Source organism: Hyperolius riggenbachi, chromosome 11 (genome assembly GCF_040937935.1).
Source record: "Hyperolius riggenbachi isolate aHypRig1 chromosome 11, aHypRig1.pri, whole genome shotgun sequence".
Lineage (NCBI taxonomy): Eukaryota > Metazoa > Chordata > Amphibia > Anura > Hyperoliidae > Hyperolius > Hyperolius riggenbachi.
The window spans coordinates 30313300-30335269 of record NC_090656.1 but is presented as its reverse complement, the minus strand read 5'-3'; the positions used below and the strand labels follow the sequence as shown (position 1 = coordinate 30335269).

Genomic DNA, 21970 nt, shown 5'->3' with positions numbered 1-21970 from the left:
TCTTTGATAACGTACAATCTGTACATAAAAACGAAATATGACAAAAACTATAATGTTGCAAGCTTCTAAAACCATAATATACTTCAAAAACTTTAAACTCTACACACACACACATGCGCACACACACACACACACACGTACACACACACACACACACACACACGTACACACACACACACACATACACACACACACGCGTCTACACACACACACGCGTCTACACACACACACGTCTACACACACATCTACACACAACTACACACATCTACACACAACACACGTCTGCACACACACACACACAACTACACACACACACACATCTGCACACACACATCTGCACACACACACACACACACACACACACACACATACACACACACACGCGTCTACACACACACACGCGTCTACACACACACGTCTACACACACACGTCTACACACACATCTACACACAACTACACACATCTACACACACACACACACACACACACACACACACACACACACACACACACACACACACCTGCACACACACACACACACACACACACATCTGCACACACACGTCTACACCCACACATACACACATCTAAACACACACGTCTACACACACACACGTCTACACACACACACACACACACACACGTCTACACACACACACACACACACACACGTCTATATATAACAGATGCATTGTTCAGTCTTGTGGCTTTGTTGCTAGGATGTGCCGTGTTCAGCACCCGCGGGAGACATGCTGTTCTTTATCCTTGGGAATCTTTAACCCAGAATGTTCATTTTCCTACAAATCAGGTTCATGCATGATCGTGCCTCTGATAACCCTGTCACAGCAAACAAGGCTGGGGAATTAGGTAATGCATGTGGGAATGACTAAATTTATTTGTGCGTCAAACCTTCTATGAGTACCTGAGCTACAGTATTCTGCTAATTATGTGTCACATGACACTTCCAGTGCTGGAGTCAGATCTGCAGTGACACAGCTGCCAACCACGGTACTCCTTCCTGCTGTGGCCTGAAAGACTGTATGGCCCAACTCGGAAGTGGAGATGATGCAGGTCAGGACTCTGCAGTCTTTCTATAGAAGGGGTAACTCTGCAGGTCAGGACACTGCAGTCTTCCTATAGCAGGAGTAACTCTGCAGGTCAGGACTTTGCACTCTTCCTATGGGAGGGGTAACTCTGCAGGTCAGGGCTCTGCAGTCTTCCTATAGCAGGAGTAACTCTGCAGGCCAGGATTCTGCACTCTTCCTATGGGAGGGGTGACTCTGCAGGTCAGGGCTCTGCAGTCTTCCTATAGGAGTGGTAACTTTGCAGGTCAGGACTTTGCAGTCTTCCTATGGGAGGGGTAACTCTGCAGGCCAGGACTCTGCACTCTTCCTATGGGAGGGGTGACTCTGCAGGTCAGGGCTCTGCAGTCTTCCTATAGGAGTGGTAACTTTGCAGGTCAGGACTTTGCAGTCTTCCTATGGGAGGGGTAACTCTGCAGGTCAGGACTCTCCGGTCTTCCTATAGGAGGGGTAACTCTGCAGGTCAGGACTTTGCACTCTACCTATGTGAGGGGTAACTCTGCAGGTCAGGACTCTGCAGTCTTCCTATAGGAGAGGTAACTCTGCAGGTCAGGACTCTGCTGTCTTCCTATAGGAGAGGTAACTCTGCAGGTCGGGACTCTGCTGTCTTCCTATATGAGGGGTAACTCTGCAGGTCAGGACTCTGCACTCTTCCTATAGGAGGGGTAACTCTGCAGGTCAGGACTCTGCGGTCTTCCTATAGGAGGGGTAAATCTGCAGGTCAGGACTATGTAGTCTTCCTATAGGCGGGGTAACTCTGCAGGTCAGGACTATGCAGTTTTCCTATAGGAGGGGTAACTCTGCAGGTCAGGACTCTGCGGTCTTCCTATAGGAGGGGTAACTCTGCAGGTCAGGACTCTGCAGTCTTCCTATAGGAGTGGTAACTTTGCAGGTCAGGACTCTGCGGTCTTCATATAGGAGGTGTAACGCTGCCAAGTCAGGACTCCACTAGCTGTGATTCGCTTCAAAAAACAGATCACAGCCGTTTTGCCAACCCCAACAGCACCACTTTCCACTAGTTTGCATTGTTTTTTTTTACCCAAACACAATCCTGACCAAATACATATATCCAGGCACATCGCATCTAGTTAGGACATTAAATAAGTTAAGGAAAGGGAGGTGCTGAAGGGGGTGTGGCTAGAAAACAGCAAAAATCTATTAACCCTTCGCACTCTCACATGCAAATGCTCAAACAAATGCATTCACAAATTCACTCATCCAGGCACAACTGTTATCCCTACAGCTAAATTAAAAGGCGGGGTTTTAGTTCACAGAAGAATGCATTCTTATGCTTAGTCACCTATACTGCGCAGAAGTACCCAGGTACACATAGGTGTCCTAACTCTGGCCCTGTAACATGCATAGTGCAGACATGCAAACACATTCATTGCATCAAACCTATCAATGGATTAGGAGCATACATCCTGACGTCCTCTCCTGGGACAGATAGTGCATCTTACCAATCGCACAAGGGAGCTAACGTAATGTATCCATGTGCACCATGCACATACACCAGCATAAGCTGTGTGCATGCTGACAAACATACAGGGGAAGGAGGGAGTGCACTGAATTAGACCCTAGCCACAGGGGTCAGTTACAAGAAAAAAATACATATATCCAGGTACATCGCCTCTAGTTAGGACATTAAATAAGTTAAGGAAAGGGAGGTGCTGAAGGGGGTGTGGCTAGAAAACAGCAAAAATCTATTAACCCTTCACACTCTCACATGCAAATGTTCAAACAAATGCATTCACAAATTCACTCATCCAGTGTTGTCAGCATGCACACAGCTTATGCTGGTGTATGTGCATGGTGCACCTGGATCCATTGATAGGTTTGATGCAATGAATGTGTTTGCACGTCTGCACTATGCATGTTACAGGGCCAGAGTTAGGACACCTATGTGTACCTGGGTACTTCTGCACAGTATAGGTGACTAAGCATAAGAATGCATTCTTCTGTGAACTAAAACTCCGGCTTTTAACTAAGCTGTAGGGATAACAGTTGTGCCTGGATGAGTGAATTTGTGAATGCATTTGTTTGAACATTTGCATGTGAGAGTGCGAAGGGTTAATAGATTTTTGCTGTTTTCTAGCCACACCCCCTTCAGCACCTCCCTTTCCTTAAAGAGTAACTGTCAGGCTGCAGAAGCTAATTTAAACCTCTAGTCTCCTGTGTTAAACAGTTTAGAAGGAAGCCAAAAAGACATTACTGGAGATAAAGATCTCTCTTACCTTTGATGTGTGCTTATCAGCAAAGCTTAGACCTAAGCAGGACGCAAGCCGCATAACATACTGCAAAGCATTCTGGGGCCCTCCCCTCGGCTGCTAAGGAGAAGACGGGATCAAGTTTCAGCAGCTTCTAAAACTCAGTCCAGCCACAGCACAGATAAATCTCGGGGCAGCGTACACTGCAGGAGTCCGCTATTGTTCCTAGCCACATGGCTCATTAATATTCACTGCAAACTAGTGTTATTCAGTATGAGCTGTTCTGTGATCAGAAGCAGGCAGGACATGACGACACATTTGGCTTCACAAACATGGAACCTGCCATGAGCTGTCAGGAGCATCATTCTCTGCATATACTATATTCAAATTCTGTGAAATCCAAACGTGGACAGTGAAATGCATATGTAATGTAAGTACAGCCAATCTTTAGTTACTGATATATGTGTTTATTTTCTCTGAGACCCTATACCTAACAGCTCCTCTTTAACTTATTTAATGTCCTAACTAGAGGCGATGTGCCTGGATATATGTATTTTGTTCTTGTTACTGACCCCTGTGGCTAGGGTCTTATTCAGTGCACTCCCTCCTCCCCTGGATGTGTTTGTCAGCATGCACACAGCTTATGCTAGTGTATGTGCATGGTGCGCATGGACACATTACGTTAGCTCCCTTGTGCGATTGGTAAGATGCACTATCTGTCCCAGGAGAGGACGTCAGGATGTATGCTCCTAATCCATTGATAGGTTTGATGCAATGAATGTGTTTGCATGTCTGCACTATGCATGTTACAGGGCCAGAGTTAGGACACCTATGTTTACCTGGGTACTTCTGCGCAGTATAGGTGACTAAGCATAAGAATGCATTCTTCTGTGAACTAAAACCCCGGCTTTTAACTTAGCTGTAGGGATAACAGTTGTGCCTGGATGAGTGAATTTGTGAATGCATTTGTTTGAGCATTTGCATGTGAGAGTGCGAAGGGTTAATAGATTTTTTCAAACGCAATCCTGGGCTTCTGCAATTCTTGCCACAATTGCCCTCCATTCCCGACGGCTACGGCACCAATGCAGCTAGTGTAAATTGATGTTTGTGCGATCGCAGGGATGGTCGGAAATGCCGATTTGTGATTCAGACGAAATTCCGCATTCTGACAGATTCCAATATCCACGGAATGTTTTTTTGCTATTTTTGTCATCAAAGTTGGTTGATTAAAAATAAAAATGCGGAGTTTGCTATATTTTACTATTATTATTATTTTATTATTATTTAGTATTTATATAGCGCCGACATATTACGCAGCGCTGTACAGTGTATATATATATATCTTGTCACTAACTGTCCCTCAAAGGAGCTCACAATCTAATCCCTACCATTGCCATATGTCTATATTATGTAGTGTATGTATTGTAGTCTAGGGCCAATTTTAGGGGGAGCCAATTAACTTATCCGTATGTTTTTGGAATGTGGGAGGAAACCGGAGTGCCCGGAGGAAACCCACGCAGACACGGAGAGAACATACAAACTCTTTGCAGATAGTGCCCTGGCTGGGATTCGAACCAGGGACCCAGCGCTGCAAGGCGAGAGAGCTAACCACTACGCCACCGTGCGTGCTTTTATGCATAATCCGCATTTCGGATTGGCAACCGCTGTACACTTCTGAATTCTCTGATTGACCTAATTATTCCTGTGATTGGCCTAAAAATTTAGTCTTGGCATGGAATTCCGATTTCCATGATACAATACGAAGTATAATGCTGGGAATACACGTTTCGTTTTTGCCTTCGTTTTAGCCTTCGTTTCGATTGTGCCTTTTGTCCTTTTCGTTCCCGAAATAATCGAACGTACGGTTAATATCACCACCCACGGTTTCGTTTTTTTTTTCGATTCTGATGGTTTCGTTTTTCCAATGATCGAAGGCTGCAAAGAAACGAAACGAAAATCCCTTTTTACAGGGACGGACTAACATAAACGAACATATAATCGATCTGAACAGCCATCAAGCCTACCAATGGCTCGATTAGATGGATAAAGAGAGATAATATCAAACATGTTCGATCACTAGTCGTTCGTTTTTGGGGTCTATTAATCGAAACTATAATGAGATTATGACTATTTTCACATACGTTTTCAACACTCGATTCGTTTACTGAACGAATCGAAGGCTAAAACGAAGGCAAAAACGAAACGTGTATTCCCAGCATAATTCTCTGCTTCCGAGTCTTAAAGAGAACCCGAGGTGGGTTCTAAGAATCCTATTAGCACACAGCGGTTGGGTCTGCATATAATGCCCAGCCTCTGTTGCTATACTGTCTCCCCCCAGCCCTCCCCTCCCCCTGCGCTCTGCTGCCCCCATTAAATCACACAACCGTGCTAGCGACACACAGCGTATTGATAGCCGGCTGTTTACATCTACACTGTCACTCTCGCCGCTCCCCCGCCTCCTCTATATCTCCACTCCCCGCCTGCATCCCATCACTCCAATCAGCAGGGAGGAAAGAGACGCAGGTGGGCAGCGGCGACATAGAGGCGAGGGAGCGGCAAGAGTGACCGTGTGGATGTAAACAGCCGGCTAGCGATGTCGCTAGCACGGCGTGTGATTTATGGGGGGAGAGCAGAGCGCAGGGGGGGGGGGGGGCTGGGGGGAAACAATATAGCAACAGACAGAGCAGGGACAAGGTCCTTCAGCACCCAAGGCTGAGACAGCAAAGTGCTCCCCTCCATCCCTCCCACCCCAGCCGTCACACACTGATTGCTATTAGACTAATAGGTGCCACAGGGCCCCCAACCTCCCCAACATCTTAATCTCTAGTTATCTGGCTTGCAGTCACTGTCATGTATCCCCTTTTCTTATTTCTTTCTGGTTCAAACACAATTGGGAATGACAGCTGAATGAATTGTGCACCCCCTCCTACACTGCGCCCTGAGGCTGGAGCCTCTCCAGCCTCTGCCTCGGCCCGGCCCTGGCAACAGAGGCTGGGCAGTATATGCAGACCCAGCCTCTGTGTGCTAATAGAATTCTTAGAGTTAGAACCTACCTCAGGTTCTCTTTTAGATTGGCCTAAAAATTTCCAGTCTCTGTGATGCGGTATTCTGAACAGGGTTGTGGATTCCGAACAAAAAAACTATCCGACTTCTCTGTTTAACCAAGGACTCTCCATGCACCCAAAATTGTTCCGACTCCTCGACTCCAACTTCTTATGCTTGGAATACACGATGAGATTTTTCAGCAGATTTACTGTCCAATCGTTTTTCTGATCGATTTCCATTCACTTCTATGAGAAATCGATCAGAAAAACGATCGAAAATCAAATCGGACCTTTCGGAAATTATCTATCGAACCATCTATCCGCCAAAAACTCTCATGGTGTATTCCCAGCATAAGTCTACCTACCAGGGCTGTAGAGTTGGTACAAAAATCATCCGCCTCCCACTCCTCGTTTTAGGAAACTTACGACTCCAGGTACCCAAAATTGCTCCGACTCCTTATTTTAATTTTTACCAGGGCTGTGGAGTTTACAAAAATCATGAAACCACTGACTGACTCCAGGTCCCCAAAATTGCTCCGACTCCACAGCCCTGATTCAAAATACTAAGGAGAGTGCATCAGCCTCTGCTATGAGTAATGTGAACCGTCTATCTGCACCTGGCCTGGAGATCTTACAGGATATCAGTATATGGCTATGTCCCTGCTATGCCTTATGGTGGTTCTGCAGCTGTTGGTTTGGTGATGAGCTTCAGTCAGTGTAAACTCTTAATGGCAGTTTTTCCCATGGATATCATTACCACCTATACTGGGGGTATTCCCAGGCCAGGTATGTGGCTGAGTCCTCAGTCCTGGGGTGCTTAGACCCCCTTTTGTGGCTGCATACCCCCTTTACCCCTCCCTCTGGGTCGTTTGCGCATGTGTGGAGGGAACCCTGGTGCCAGTGGAGTATATTTACTAGCAGCATTACCATCTCCAACACAGTGGTGCTGCACTAGCTTGCAGCCTGTGATGTAACTTCCTGTTTTTGCCTCAAAACCAGAAGTAGTTCGTGTATAGGAGCTGAGACCAGTGTCAGTGTTCAGGATGCTGTGGGGACCAAGCCAGGGACAGCTGGTACAGAGGGGAACCCTGCACAAGCTTCTGTGTCAGCTTCTGGCCCCTGTGCAGTGAGTGAAGACGTCAGTGGTGAGACTGCTGCACACACAGAGGACAGCCTCAAAGGAGCACATGCCAAAACTGGCCAGACTTTACCAGACCTGTGGATAAAAGGTGCATCAAGGAGGTCTGCAAGGAGTAGATATTATTTAGTAATTACAGTATATAATGCCAACATTTTATGCTGCGCTTTACAGAGTAAACTATATAGTCTTGTCTAATCCCTCCTGTACTAGATGTAAGGAGAAAAAGGAAGGTGATTTAGACCTCAAATTGTTCCAAAAAGTTCCAAAGTTTTATTCATAAACCGCCCTCAACGGGACACATCAAAAACATACAAAATATGAGAATGTTTTAAAATCAACAGACAAGACTGGCCCTGACTCCCACACACATCCAGGCGAGGATCTCCTTTCATTGCCACATTCATTGCATCTAGTTCAGTAACTAAGTTGTAGACCCAAAAGTTATTTACATATAAGCCAGTGATGGGTGGTAATTAACCACCTGGCTTTTACTGGTATTGGTACTGTTCCCATGTGAGGACTTCTTTTCTCAATCTTTTCTTAATCCCTCCTGCAGTCATATATCCATCGTAGTCTAGGGCCAATTTAGGGGGAAGACAATTTATCTGCATGTTTTTGGGATGTAGGAGGAAACTGGAGCGCCCGGAGGAAACCCACACATACACAGGGAGAACATACAAATGTGCAGATAGTGCCCTGGCTAGAATGCAATCCTGGGCTCCAATGCTGTAAGGCTAGAGTGCTAACTACTACGCCACTGTGCTGCCCAAGTGGGAAGTGGAAGGTGATGCTCAGGTTACAGTACACTCGCTGCTGCAGTTCGCATTGTGGGCTGTCCTGACTCCCGCTAACATAGCAGGCGCCCTTTTAAACAGGACACATCTTGTGCTCTGTCCGATTAGCCTTTTTCACGGTTACTAAAGGTGGATGGGAAATTATGCGACTATTGGCACAATGTTCATATTTGTTGTAGCGGTTCCAGATACACTCACCTTCAAAACGTCAGTCATATGACCTAGGAATCTGTACACAATCTAAAGAGCTGATAGCAGAGTGGGGGATTCTTCCCTTGAACCTCTTTAGAGGTTCCCTGCCCAGGTCCTCCCTGACATTCTCCTCTGAGTGATAATTGATGGGGGAAGAGTCAGGACAGAACACATGGTGCCATACAGTCCAGCCAGGCAGTTTCTGACATCGCAAGAGGAAGTATTACAAACCCAGCTAGGCAGGTATTAGGCCCTATTCACACCACAAAAGCGGATGGCCATGCGTGCGGAATGCAACGCATGCGAACGCACGCCATCCGCGTTTGTGTGCTTCCAAAATGCGTCTGAAAACGCGTGCAGTGTGAACGGGGCCTTAAGGAAATTAACCGGTTCTGGGTGGCAGTGATTGAAATCTACTCCATATTTGGCAACTGTTATTCCTGCCAAGGTGTATACTTCAATAATTATCTCAACATTTGTATAGCGCTTTTCTCCTGTCAAAGCGCTCCAGAGCTGCAGCCACTGGGATGCACTCAAGAGGCCACCCTGCAGTGTTAGGGAGTTTTGCCTTGAACTCCTTACTGAATAGGTACTGACCCTAGCCAGGATTTGAACCCTGGTCTCCCATGTCAAAGGCTGGGCCCTTAACCAGTACAGTATCCAGCCACTCACGCGGTTGCATCATTCCCACCATTTGTGCCGCTGTTGCCTCGCGACAGCCCGCGCGCCCTGCTGTTATTACAGCAAAAGTCTGTGCGCCAGTCAGGAGTCAATCACAGTGATCACAGCCCGAGTTTTTGAAAAAAAGTCTCTGGTCCGGGCTGGTCAGATACTGCTGGTAGGAAAGTGAAGCCACATTGATGTAAACTCAATATCACCAAATAGCTGTTTTCACTATGTCTTGCTATCAGGTTCACTTCTTGGTTGACATTGCATGAGTTGCATTGTACTGTAGCGCAATTGATGACAAACACGCAGCAAAGAGGTGCAACATATCTATGCGTGTGCTTGTTTTCGCACATTGTGTATGTGCGCTGTGGTACAATGCAGCCCTGCACATTTTACACACAGTAGCCATGTTGCTCATGATACAGGTCAGTGTTAATATACTGGGTGCTTATTGCCTGTACATTTTAATGTTAAAGAGAACCCGAGGTGGGTTTGAAGAATATTATCTGCATACAGATGCTGGATCTGCCTATACAGCCCAGCCTCTGTTGCTATCCCAAACCCCCCTAAGGTCCCCCTGCACTCTGCAATCCCTCATAAATCACAGCCACGCTGCTGACAAAAGGCTTGTCAGAGCTGGCTGTGTTTATCTCTATAGTGTCAGTCTGCTGCTCTCCCCGCCTCCTGCAGAACTCCAGTCCCCGCCTGCATCCCTTCCCTCACTGCTGATTGGAGGGAAGGGACAAGGGCAGGGACCGGAGCTATGCAGGAGGCGGGGGAGCAGCTGAGACTGACACTACAGATGTAAACACAGCCTCACAGCATGGCTGTGATTTATGAGGGATTGCAGAGTGCAGGGGGACCTTAGTGGGGTTTGGGATAGCAACAGAGGCTGGGCTGTATAGGCAGATCCAGCCTCTGTATGCAGATAAAATTCTTTAAACACACCTCGGGTTCTCTTTAATGCTGCAGCTAGAAGTTGGGCTTTGCTCTATGCACAACAGGAAAAGGTATCCAGTAAAGAAAAAATGTCGGAAAAAATGCACAGTAATACACTTCAAGGCATTGGACATTGCTTCCACTAGAGCTAATATGCTAAATGATTAGTACCGCATGTCAAATTTTAGATAGATGTGTACATTTATCCCTGGGTAAAATTCTCCATAAATTACTATTCTCCTACATTCCTGTTGCTTAAAGTAAAAGTAAGCATTAACATCTGACAGGTTTTGGACTGATCCATCTCCTCATGGGTATTCTCAGGGCTTTCTTTATTTTCAAAAGCACTTACTAAATGGCTATTTCAGTCCAAATTCCAAAATAATGTGGGAACAAGTATGCAGGCTGGCCAGGATCTTTTTATATTTTTTTTCCAAGCATTGCTTTTGTAAAGAATAAAGGAAATGCTGAGAATCCCTCATGAGGAGATAGACTAGTCCAAAACCTGTCAGATTTTTACTGCCTGTTGTAAGTGAAAGCAAGATAAGAGAAAATTAATTTACACTACATTTTAATCTGGGAGAAATGGACTTATATGTATTTCAAATTTCACAATTTTCATGAGTGGTCCTTTAATGCAACAGTGATATATGAACCAAGCCATGTTCATCTCCAGGCAAAAAAATAAAATATTTGAACTACATTCGCTGGAGATTGGCTTAATCAAATGCAGACTACAGAGCTGATATTATCAGCATGTTTATGTTGGTTCAAAGACTGTTGTTTTTATAAGGCTATGATGTGTCTCTCACAGAGTCCTGGACACACCCCTTGTAGGTTCATCAAGCTGGACAGAGTGTGATGACATCACCACACTGACCCTCCCACACACCTTCATGAAGAAATATACTCTCATTCAGCTATGTGGTATTATTAATTTTTTTGGTTTGTAATTTTAAATACAGATTGTCTAAAGAAGGGTTGATGTACAGTAACACTTTTTAAACCTAAGAACCTGCAACAAAAAGGGATTGATTTTCATTGCAGCACTTAACCATAAATTAAATTAGTTGAATTTTTAGTCTACATTACCACAGATTGTGTCAACACCGTGACATTTGCTTTAGCTGTACTTGAAACGACGTTAACAGTTGCCGTAACATCATTAAGGTATTATACATGTAATAACGGCGTTTAAAAAAAAAAAAAAGCATGCACTTCATCTCCTAAGTCAATTAATATGGAAAAATTGCAGCGTTGCGTGGGTACGTTTCACCGCAGAAAAAAGCCGGGTTATCAGAGCGTCTCTGGAACCATTTTGCACCCCATCAATATATATTTAGCGAAGGCCAATTGGTATGTCCGAACAGGCGCTCACATGATTTTCGTTGTTAGCCAGACCCCAGCATCGGCTCCATCCACTCAATTATTTATACTTTTCACTCAAAGTGCTTAAGTAATGCTTGGAATGTTCTCGTCAGCCCATCCTTTGAGTGAGCTTTAGGCTTATTTATTAGGGTACTACGTGTTCTTCAAGTCTATGACTCTGGCTTACATGTGATATCGTCGCTCTGGCCCATTCGGGCTACAGGAACGACCCTCTGGGGGTCGCAAGTGGTTGTGGTCGTTGTTATCCAGGAAGTGACATTTCTCCATCCACGTCCTCCTGGTCTCCTTTCTGAGAAGAAGGTCGCTAACGTTACAAGCTATGGACTTCTGCTCCTTCCCCTAATTAGCGCTAATGCTGTGAAGGTTGTTCTTCTGCCCTGACTGAGGAGAATGATAATTAATATGACGAAAAGACGACCAGGAGACAGACGGAGAGTTCAAGGCCAGCATGGCTGCCCCTGACCTCTGGGTCAAGTGAAACAGGACGGAGGAAGGGGGTGGGGGGAGGAGATGGAAGGAAGAGTGCAGGCCAGAGCAGGCTGCATCTACAGCACTTAGAAGACAATGAGCTGCCTCAGCCCTGGCTGTATTATACATTCACAACCTCAATCTGCCATGTCGAGAGAAAGTCGTATCACAGGCTGGCGTTCAGTTGCTCCATTTACTCAGCAAACAATCAAAAAAAATAGAAAAGAAGAGCTTTGTAAGTGGTTGAGTGTCAGAAGGCTTCTCCGCGTGCGTCGAGACACAGGGAGCATCAAGGGCGTCATTTCTTGAATGGTGTCTCTTTCGTTGTGTATTGTGTGTGTCACTCGTGAGGACGAAGACGCAGAGGTCCTTTTTATTCAGCGCGGTACAAAGAGGCGCTCAGGTCAGCCTCATTCTTACCTGTCTGAGGAGAGCAGCAGAGCCGCCTCACGGCGCAGATTTATACCCTTAACATCTCCATCGTGGAGGAAACTCAGCGGAGTTACCTCACAGAACCTCCGTTCCCATCTCTTTCATTTCAAGGCACAGATTTATACGTAGCCTGTGATGGTTCAGCCAGCGGCATCCCCTAATGTCACCTCTTCCGTGTCAATCCAGCCTGAATATCCTGTTTGAATGTACCTAAGGGAAGCCCATAGAACATATTTAAATGTATTTAATACAACACTATTTTAATGAATTGCGCATTAAAAAAATGATGTATAAAACAAAAAAAGTATGTGTTGCACTACAAAAAAATAAAAATACATCACCAATTCTTATATCCTCAAATTTCTTCTCAGCTTAAGATGAATGGAGAAGTACATATGCAGGAAGTTATGGGCGTCGGCAGATCAGGCTGAAGGGAGAAGCATGCATGCATGCATGCAGGAAGTAGTGAGCGGTAGCTTAGGGTGAAGGGAGAAGCTTACATGCAGGAAGTGATGGGTGGCAGCTTAGGCTGAAAGGAGAACCACACATGCAGGAAGTGGTGGGTGGCAGCTTAGGCTGAAGGGAGAAGCACACATGCAGGAAGTGATGGGTGGTAGCACAGTCTGAAGGGAGATGAACACGTGCAGGAAGTGATTGGTGGTAACTAAGGCTTAAAGAGACACTGAAGCGGAAAAAAAAATTATGATATTATGATTTGTACGTGTAGTACAGCTAAGAAATAAAACATTAAGATCAGATACATCAGTCTAATTGTTTCCAGTACAGGAAGAGTTAAGAAACTCCAGTTGTTATCTCTATGCAAACAAGCCATTAACTCTCCGACTAAGTTTAGCCGTGGAGAGGGCTGTTATCTGACTTTTATTATCTCAACTGTTTTCTTTTTCTCCGCTAGAGGAGAGGTCATTAGTTCACAGACTGCTCTGAAAGAATCATTTAGAATGCTGAGTAGTGTGTAATCTGCACATATAGAATGATGCAATGTTAGAAAAAACACTATATACCTGAAAATAAAAATATGAGAATATTTTCTTTGCTGCTAATCTTCTAGTAATTATTCAAAGTACACAACCAATTCACTATATCATATTTTTTTTTTTCGCTTCAGTGTCTATTTAAGGGAGAGGCACACATGCAGGAAGTGATGGGCAGCAGCTAAGGCTGAAAGGAGAAGCACACATGCAGGAAGTGATGGGTGGTAGCACAGCCTGAAGGGAGAGGCACACGTGCAGGAAGTGATTGGTGGTAACTCAGGCTAAAAGAAGAAGCACACATGCAGGAAGTGATGGGCGGTAGCATAGTCTGAAGGGCGAGGCACACGTGCAGGAAGTAATTGGTGGAAGCTCAGGCTGAAGGGAGAGGCACTCATGCAGGAAGTGGTGGGCAGCAGCTAAGGCTGAAAGGAGAACCACACATGCAGGAAGTGATGGGCAGCAGCTAAGGCTGAAAGGAGAAGCACACATGCAGGAAGTGGTGGGCGGTAGCTCAGGCTGAAGGGAGAAGCACACATGCAGGAAGTGATGGGCGGTAGCTCAGGCTGAAGGGAGAGGCACACATGCAGGAAGTGATGGGCGGTAGCTCAGGCTGAAGGGAGAGGCACACATGCAGGAAGTGATGGGTGGCATCTAAGGCTGAAGGGAGAGAGGCACACATGCAGGAAGTGATGGGTGGCAGCTCAGGTTGAAGAGAGAGGCACACATGCAGGAAGTGATGGGTGGTAGCTCAGGCTGAAGGGAGAGGCACACATGCAGGAAGTGATGGGCAGCAGCTAAGGCTGAAAGAACCACACATGCTGGAAGTGATGGGTGGCAGCTCAGGCTGAAGGGAGAGGCACTCATGCAGGAAGTGGTGGGCGGCAGCTAAGGCTGAAGGGAGAAGCAAACATGCAGGAACTGACAGGTGGCACTTTAGACTGCAGTGAGATGCCTGTATGTTGGAGAGTATGCATAAGAACCACACATTGCCCAGCAATCTCCTGTACAACCATGGCACAGAATAGCAGCTTGGAAGTCCATCAGGCAACAAGTCTGCATACTGTCGCCATTACTACATATCCTTACACACGTTTCTTAGGTCCGTAGAAAGCAGCACGTCTACTGCGAAATGTTAACATGTTTTGTTCAAGTTTGCCTCCGTTTATTATATTTAATTAATGACATTCTTACATACAATAAAAGGATCCCATTTCAGAGAGACGGTGAGATGATGGTTCTCTTGTCCCAACAAGCTGGCTGATGTCACTGCATATTTGTATTCCATCCTCCATCAGAGCTGAGTGTCAGATCAGACATATTCTAACTGAATAAAACAATGAGCAGATGGCTCAGAAGATCAGATTGTAGAATAGGTCACCTCCGCTCTTGTTTATAGATAATGTTCTTCAGGTCGGTTATGAACCATGCAGGGAGTATTTTTTTAAATCAAGCTATGCAAAAAAAAAAAGTTATTTACAGCTGAACACCATTTCAGGTTGATTTTATAAATACATGCACGGTGTTCTGTGACATTCGATCCGCTCATTGTGCTAAGCTTCTAATAAGGGGCATGGTTTTGATATGACTTAAAGAGGAACTCCAGTGCAAATAATGTAATAAAAAAGTGCTTACTTTTTACAATAATTATGTATAAATGATTTAGTCAGTGTTTGCCCATTGTTAAGGTCAGGTGTCAGTGGGGGATTTCTGAAGGCTAGACATCAGTGGTTGGGGGGGGGGTTTGGTTAGGCATTGTGGCAGGGGAGGGGTGGTTAGGGCATCGGCGGGGGGTAGTTATGGTTGGAATAAGGGTTCTGTGTATGAATAGGGCTAGGTTTAGCTATAGTAAAATATCATTTACTAATAATTTGCTATCAGATTTTTGCACTGCATAATTGGTACATTGTCTCTCTAGGCTGGTGCTATTCTAATTATCTTATTAACCGTCGATTGGTACTCTTAATCATTTACCATTTGGATTGTTTGTATGTAAAATGTAAAAAAAGAAATGCAGGCTAAAATATATTTGAAATATATCATCTAGCAACAATAAAATCTTCTGGCTCGTACAAGGCCCCTGGTTTTATTCATTCCTGGAGCAGCTCCGGTGATTGGCCCTTCGAGGAACTCATAGAGCATATGGAGGTGGCCGTTATTGCCTCTGTGACTCGTGGTTTCAGATTTGACTTAGCGATTCCTGACTCTCCCCTGTCCAGCTGTCCTTCCCAGCTGATCTTCTGCTCTGTCATGCCTCAGATACTCGCCCGCTTCCCTCTGATCTCTGCCCATTCTCCCTCCGTCCTCTCCTTTCTCCTCAACTATCTCCGGCAAAGGCCGTCCATTGTCAAAGCAAGTTCACTTCCATCGGGAGGTCAAAGGGTTTCTCCCTCCACCTCTTCCCTCCCCCATTCTCCTCTGCCACCCCATGCATATGCAGAGAGACGGAAAAAGAAATTTGATTAATTGAAGTGGCCAGATTGCAAGCACAGCTTAATAGCCACGCTGAATTTATCCTCTGAACTACATCTTGGGTGGATACGTCCTGAACACTTGCCAGCTGCTCCGTGACCTCGGCTCATGGCTGTGGAGCAACCCTGCGGTGGCTAAACTGTTTGTCTATAGGGGACTGATGTAGACAAACGGCCTGGCTCAATAATTACTAGACCGCAGCCGCCTCGACTTCCACAAACATCTGAATTCTTTTAGCATATTAACAAGAGGGGACATGCCCCTTGTCCAGTGACCATATTGCGGGCCTTGGAGCATAAGGCTGGCCAGAGCCATTCGTGGACGTTCTGATGCTCTGAAGGCTGCTCCTTCCCACCACATTGCTAGGACATTGCACTAGTCTGCTGTAAAAATCCATAGATTCTCGTCATTTTTGTATTATTTTTCACTGGATGACATTTTGTGTTCCAGCAGATATTGCACAGTTGCATCACAAGCAGACTTATGACATAAGACTGGGTTCACGCACTTTGTTTCAGTGCACTGCGCATGCATAACGGTCTATGCACTTAAAGGGAACTTAAGTCTATGCACTTAAAGGGAATCTGAAGTGAAAATAAACTTATGAGATAATGATTTATATGTGCAGTACAGCTAAGAAATAAAACATTAGCAGCACACATTCGAGTCTAATATTGTCTCCAGTATAGGAAGAGTTAAGAAACTCCAGTTGTTATCTATACAAAAGAGATTCACCGATCTCTCCGACTTTTACATTTGCAGAGAGCTCTGTCTTCTGAAGCTTATTATCTCAAGTGTGTGTCCCTTTGTTCAAAAGATCATTGAAAGTTCAAAAGGTCATTACCCTGCTCTGTAAAATCATTTAGAATGTTGAGTAGTGTGTAAAATGCAAATATTAGAGAATGATGCAATGTTGTAAAAAACACTATATAACTGGAAATAAAAATATGCAACTATTTTCTTATCCAAACTACACAACCAATTCATTAGATCATATATATATATATATATATATATATATATATATATATATATATATATATATATATATATATATATACATATTATATGATTTTGTGGGGTTTTCTTTTTTGCTTCAGTGTCACTTTAAAAGAGGAACTTAAGCGAAAAGAGGAAAAAACATAAATCAATACATTGCAAAGAGAGAAGTTACAAAATAGAAGAGAGATCAAGAAATTATTGATTTTTGCCATGTAATATTTTCATGTTGTTTGATCTACAATGAGCCTGCAGGTCATCATCTTTACTACTGGCAGACATGAAAAAAACAGACAGCACAAACTGCCATTATCTATAACCACACCCACTAACATTGCTATAGGCTAAAATGTTTTTTTTTTCATAGATATACATGTGTACAGAGGGAGATACTGGTTGCTTGGCAGTTGGAAACGGTTGTTATTTCCTACAATGCAACAAGGTTCACAGACAGGAAACTGTCCGGGCCTAGGTCCTGACATCACACTATGGGAGGGGTTTCGCAAGAATATCAGCCATACAAACCCCCAGATTATCTATTTGATAAAAAGTAGAGATTTCTTGTAGTAAAGAGGGTATCAGCTACTGATTGGGAGGAAGTTAAATCCTGGGTTACAGTTCCTCTTTTAAAGTGAACCAGAGACGAAGCACCCTCATGTATTTTACCATACATATTAGTGGGAACAGTAGAGAAAACACCTACCCTGCTTTCTGTTTCATTCTCCACTGCACAGCTTGTTTCTTATCATCCCTGATAAAATCCCCGACTGAACATTCAGTCTGGCTTTGCTATAATGACTCAGCTAAAATGATTCCTGAGCAGAGCCAGCAGGGGGCAGGCTTGGACTTGAAAAGGCATCAGAGGAGACAGACTGAGCTATAAATATTCCTGAGGAAAGCCAGACTGAATGCTCAGTCGGGGGATTTTATCAGGGCTGATAAGAAAAAAGCTGTGCAGTGCAGAATGAAACAGAAAGCATGGTAGGTGTTCCCACTGATATATATGGTAAAATACATGAGGGTGCTTTGTCTCTGGTTCCCTTTAAGTCTTACCACTCAAAACTTAACGTCCATGAAATATATGCTGAATAAAATATCAGGCATACAAGCTGATTACTGGTGCAACACTTGAGCATGGTTGTGCTTAATCTGATCACTCACTTGTATGGTGCACTAAAATAACGTGCTTACATCTGTACGTTACATCATCATACTGCTTTGTGAGTGAGACCTTTTTTCGGGTACGTGGTACTGAGCAGGCACAAGCCAACGACAAACTCTTGTTGACGGTTTTTGGCTGGGCCCAGCGAAGGAACATTGAGGAGAAGTGTGATTTATTCAGAGGCTTCCCTCTACCTAGGTAAGTACCTATATTGATGAAGGATAAGGAGTAACAGAGGCGCCAGATTAGTGTAAAAGTGTTTAAAAACTGCTTAAAAGGAGGGGGGTTGGTGGTTACCGCCCTCAGGTAAAGAGTGACCAGCCAATGGATCATATGTAAATAAACAATGAAATTTATTTTAAAATCTCCAGGCAAGCAACGCGTTTCGCGGGTCCAAAGCCCGCTTCATCAGGCAATCAATTTGGAGACATACACGACTGTGTCAGTGGAAGGAAAAGCGCCTACTGTAGGCGCTTTTCCTTCCACTGACACAGTCGTGTATGTCTCCAAATTGATTGCCTGATGAAGCGGGCTTTGGACCCGCGAAACGCGTTGCTTGCCTGGAGATTTTAAAATAAATTTCATTGTTTATTTACATATGATCCATTGGCTGGTCACTCTTTACCTGAGGGCGGTAACCACCAACCCCCCTCCTTTTAAGCAGTTTTTAAACACTTTTACACTAATCTGGCGCCTCTGTTACTCCTTATCCTTCATTGATCTAGTCCACCCTTGGTGGAGGGGTGTATCCCCATATTTTCCTGTCTACAGAGAGCGACTTCTTAAACCTGAGTGGGGTCAGGTTATAATTCTCCCCACCTGCACCATCAGTGGTTGCCTTAGTGGTAACCCTGACTTGTGAGTATATCTCTTACTGTTACTTTAAATTCTTTCCATTCGACAAAACATACTACACCATATTTGGCTCTCGGTTTTTTTCTTTACATTGTTCAAGTACCTATATTGGGCACTTTCGCTACAGGATTCAGATGCCCTGCCTGACAATGTTGGCTCAGTTCCAAGCTGCATGCATTGACTTGTCATTGACCATCTCTAGACACCAGATGGGCTACCCTGGGCTTCCTGTTGTAAAGGATGTCCCTGAAAGTTGCTGAGCACCAGCGTTGTGCAGAACCTCCCATTCAGAGACGGGTACATCGAAGGTCCTTGGTGTTTTCTTCTCCTCTGCGAAGGAATCCAGATGACACCGAGGATTCCTTTCCTGTACCATCTGCTTTTTATAGAAACAGCAGCCAAAAGCACCTCCGTTCCTCCTCAATGCAAACACAATATAATGCCGCAGAGCCTACGGGAGCTTAGAAAGAGCATCTCCACTCCCGGGCCTGGATAAATCTTTCCACCCAAGCAGAAGAAAAGCCACTGCATTTACTCCGGGAGCCGCATTTACACGAGGCCTGCAGAGAGTGGTGTGTCCACTTCCATTCAGGTGGAAACAGCTGCCTTTCAGCCAGATCCTCATTCTCCCCCAGCCTGAGCATCTAAAGAAGGCCTGGAGAAGGATGGGGGGGGGGGGGGGGGGGTGGAAGTGGTGGTAGAGGTGGGGGCTGCTTCTTCTGATAAAAGCAAGAATTTTGCTGTAAAAAGGAATGGAGAGGGCAGAAGAAGGGCACTGCTCCTATTCCCCAGGCTGTCTCTTTGAAATGAAGGTCTACCATAGCCAACATAACCTTCTGCTGCCGCTGCCTTCCTCCGTGTCTCCCCTGCAACAAGTCCGTGTGTTGGAAGGGGAGATCAAAGACGGCGCAATGCGCAGCCTGTTCTGCTTCCTTTTGCTGCCTGCGACTTGTACAGAATGTTTAACAAATACGAAAAAAAAAAGGAAAAATACACATTAAGGTGTTAGGCTACGCTTCCACTAGTGCGTTCCCATTTCGTTGTGGAAATCGCATAAACAATTTTTGCATGCGAAAACGTATGTATTTTTGCATATTTGTTTTAAATATGCGTTTTTAACAATGTCAGTGCTTGTGTGCTTTTTTTTATTAAATTTACACGAAAATTTACTTAAATTCGCATGGCGAAAACACAGGTGATTTTCCTATTACATTACATGCGAATCGCACACTATGCGTGGGTTGTGCGAATTCTGATGGCTCTGCTGTGCAGAATTTTTCTGCACAGCCCTGCGCGCAGATTCAGTTTGTAGTGGAAACAGGCCCATTGACTTGTATTGTAATGCGAATCTGCATGCGGAAAATGCATGCGAACTTGCGTTAGTGGAAACGAGCGCTAAGTGACAAAGCCCCCCCACAATATGGCCACGGCCCTCCCAGCGAGCGATCGCCCCACAAGTGCCGCCCCCTCAGAAGTAGGTTAATGTCTACTTCTCGGTATCTCTCTATTGGTTGCGCTTTAACTCTTTCGGATGGAGCGTTTTTCTCTCGTTAGCGGGGTCATGGGTGACGTGTTGAGGAATGCACTAATTAGCAGAAATGTGGTGCCACTATAGCGGTTTGCTATTGTTGTTATATCTTCCAGCACAAACACGACCTGCCGAGCGTTAATGCGTTTAACCCTTCTTCTGAAGGAGACGGCAGTATGGCTACCCTGCCTCTATACATTCCACTTAATTGTCATCCTCTCTCCCTCCATTCACAGCACCACTTGGCACGTCTATAAAAAGGCACTTGGGGCCCAAGGGCCAAACAAAGCTCTTTTGTAGCATGTTTATGTCTGAGTTTATAGGATCACACAGCATATTGTCTATTATAGACTCCAGCGAGGAGTGGAGCAGTTTATAACAGTAACCATTACCTAATTGCTTTATGGCCTGTGCATTCATTCTTTACAGCACAAGTGGGTGCATGGTCACGCTGAGCTCTTAGATACCTGGAATATACGTGTTCTATGATGTCCTATCGAGCATTCCAGATACATGGAATATGTGTGTTATACACCATGTTGTATCCATCCGTCCCAGATACACGAAAATATGTGTTGTACACCATGTTGTATCCAGTGTCCCAAATACCTGGAACGCAGGGCTATGGAGTCGGTACAAAAATCATTTGACTCTGACTAATCAGTTTATAAAACCACTGACTCCAGGTACCCCAAATTACTCCCACTCCTCAGTTTATGAAACCACTGACTCCAGGTACCCCAAATTACTCCGACTCCTTAGTTTATGAAACCACCAACTCCAGGTACCTAAAATTACTCCGACTCCTCAACTCCCACTCCACAGCCCTAACAGAATGTATGTGTTCTTCACCATGTTGTATCCAGCGTCCCAGATACCCGGAATGTCTGTGTTATCCCATGATTTATCCAGTGTCCCAAAAACCTGAACTCTGTGAGTTACATGATGTCATATCCATCATGCCAGAATGTGTGGATTATACCCAGTGTCGGCACTTCCACAGGGGAAAACTGGGCAATTGCTCCAGGGCCCGAACCTGTTGCCGCCTCTCCAGGTCTTCCCCCAACTTTATTGTGGTCCTCAGGGCCCCTGCGTGGTTTTCGTCGCTGTAGCGACTCACTTGTACCGGCTGACACACTCGTCCTTTGGTCCATGGCTCAGAGTGTTTTCATCTTCACCCCCACTGGCCACATCATCTCAGTGACCCGGCGTCACTAAGTAATGCCATCCAGGACAGGTGAGATGCTGCACTACTGAAAACTCTCCAGGTACCCCGAAGAAGACCTAGGGGAAGCCTGGCAGCTGGCTTTGGGGCCCTGGGGTTTAAGAGAACCAGAGATGAAGCACCCTCATGTATTTTACCAAATATATTAATGGGAACATGACAGTAAACACCTACTCTGCTCTTTGTTTAATTCTTCACGGCTCAGTCTGCCTGTTATCAGCTCTGATAAGAATCCCCGACTGAGCATTCAGTCTAGCTTTGCTCAGGAATGATTATACAGCAGCTGAGTCAGTCTTCTGCATCCATGTAAAATGTACAGTTTTCCCAGAGTAAACTGCTACAAATTACTTTCTCTTATGTTGCCGTCACTTACACTTTGCAG

General features: G+C 45.0%; 1 protein-coding gene across 9 annotated transcripts in view; it reads left to right on the top strand.

The window, feature by feature from the left end:
- Positions 1 to 21970, top strand: part of ZFHX3 (zinc finger homeobox 3) — a 1434500-nt gene that overhangs the window by 916019 nt on the left and 496511 nt on the right. The window contains exon 1 of one of the 9 annotated variants that reach the window (XM_068259592.1): positions 7355 to 7563. The exons of the other annotated variants lie outside the window; for them this stretch is intronic. The gene's annotated coding sequence lies outside the window, so the exon portion shown is untranslated. Of the gene's footprint in view, positions 1 to 7354; positions 7564 to 21970 lie in introns of those variants that run through there. 9 annotated transcript variants of the gene reach the window in all.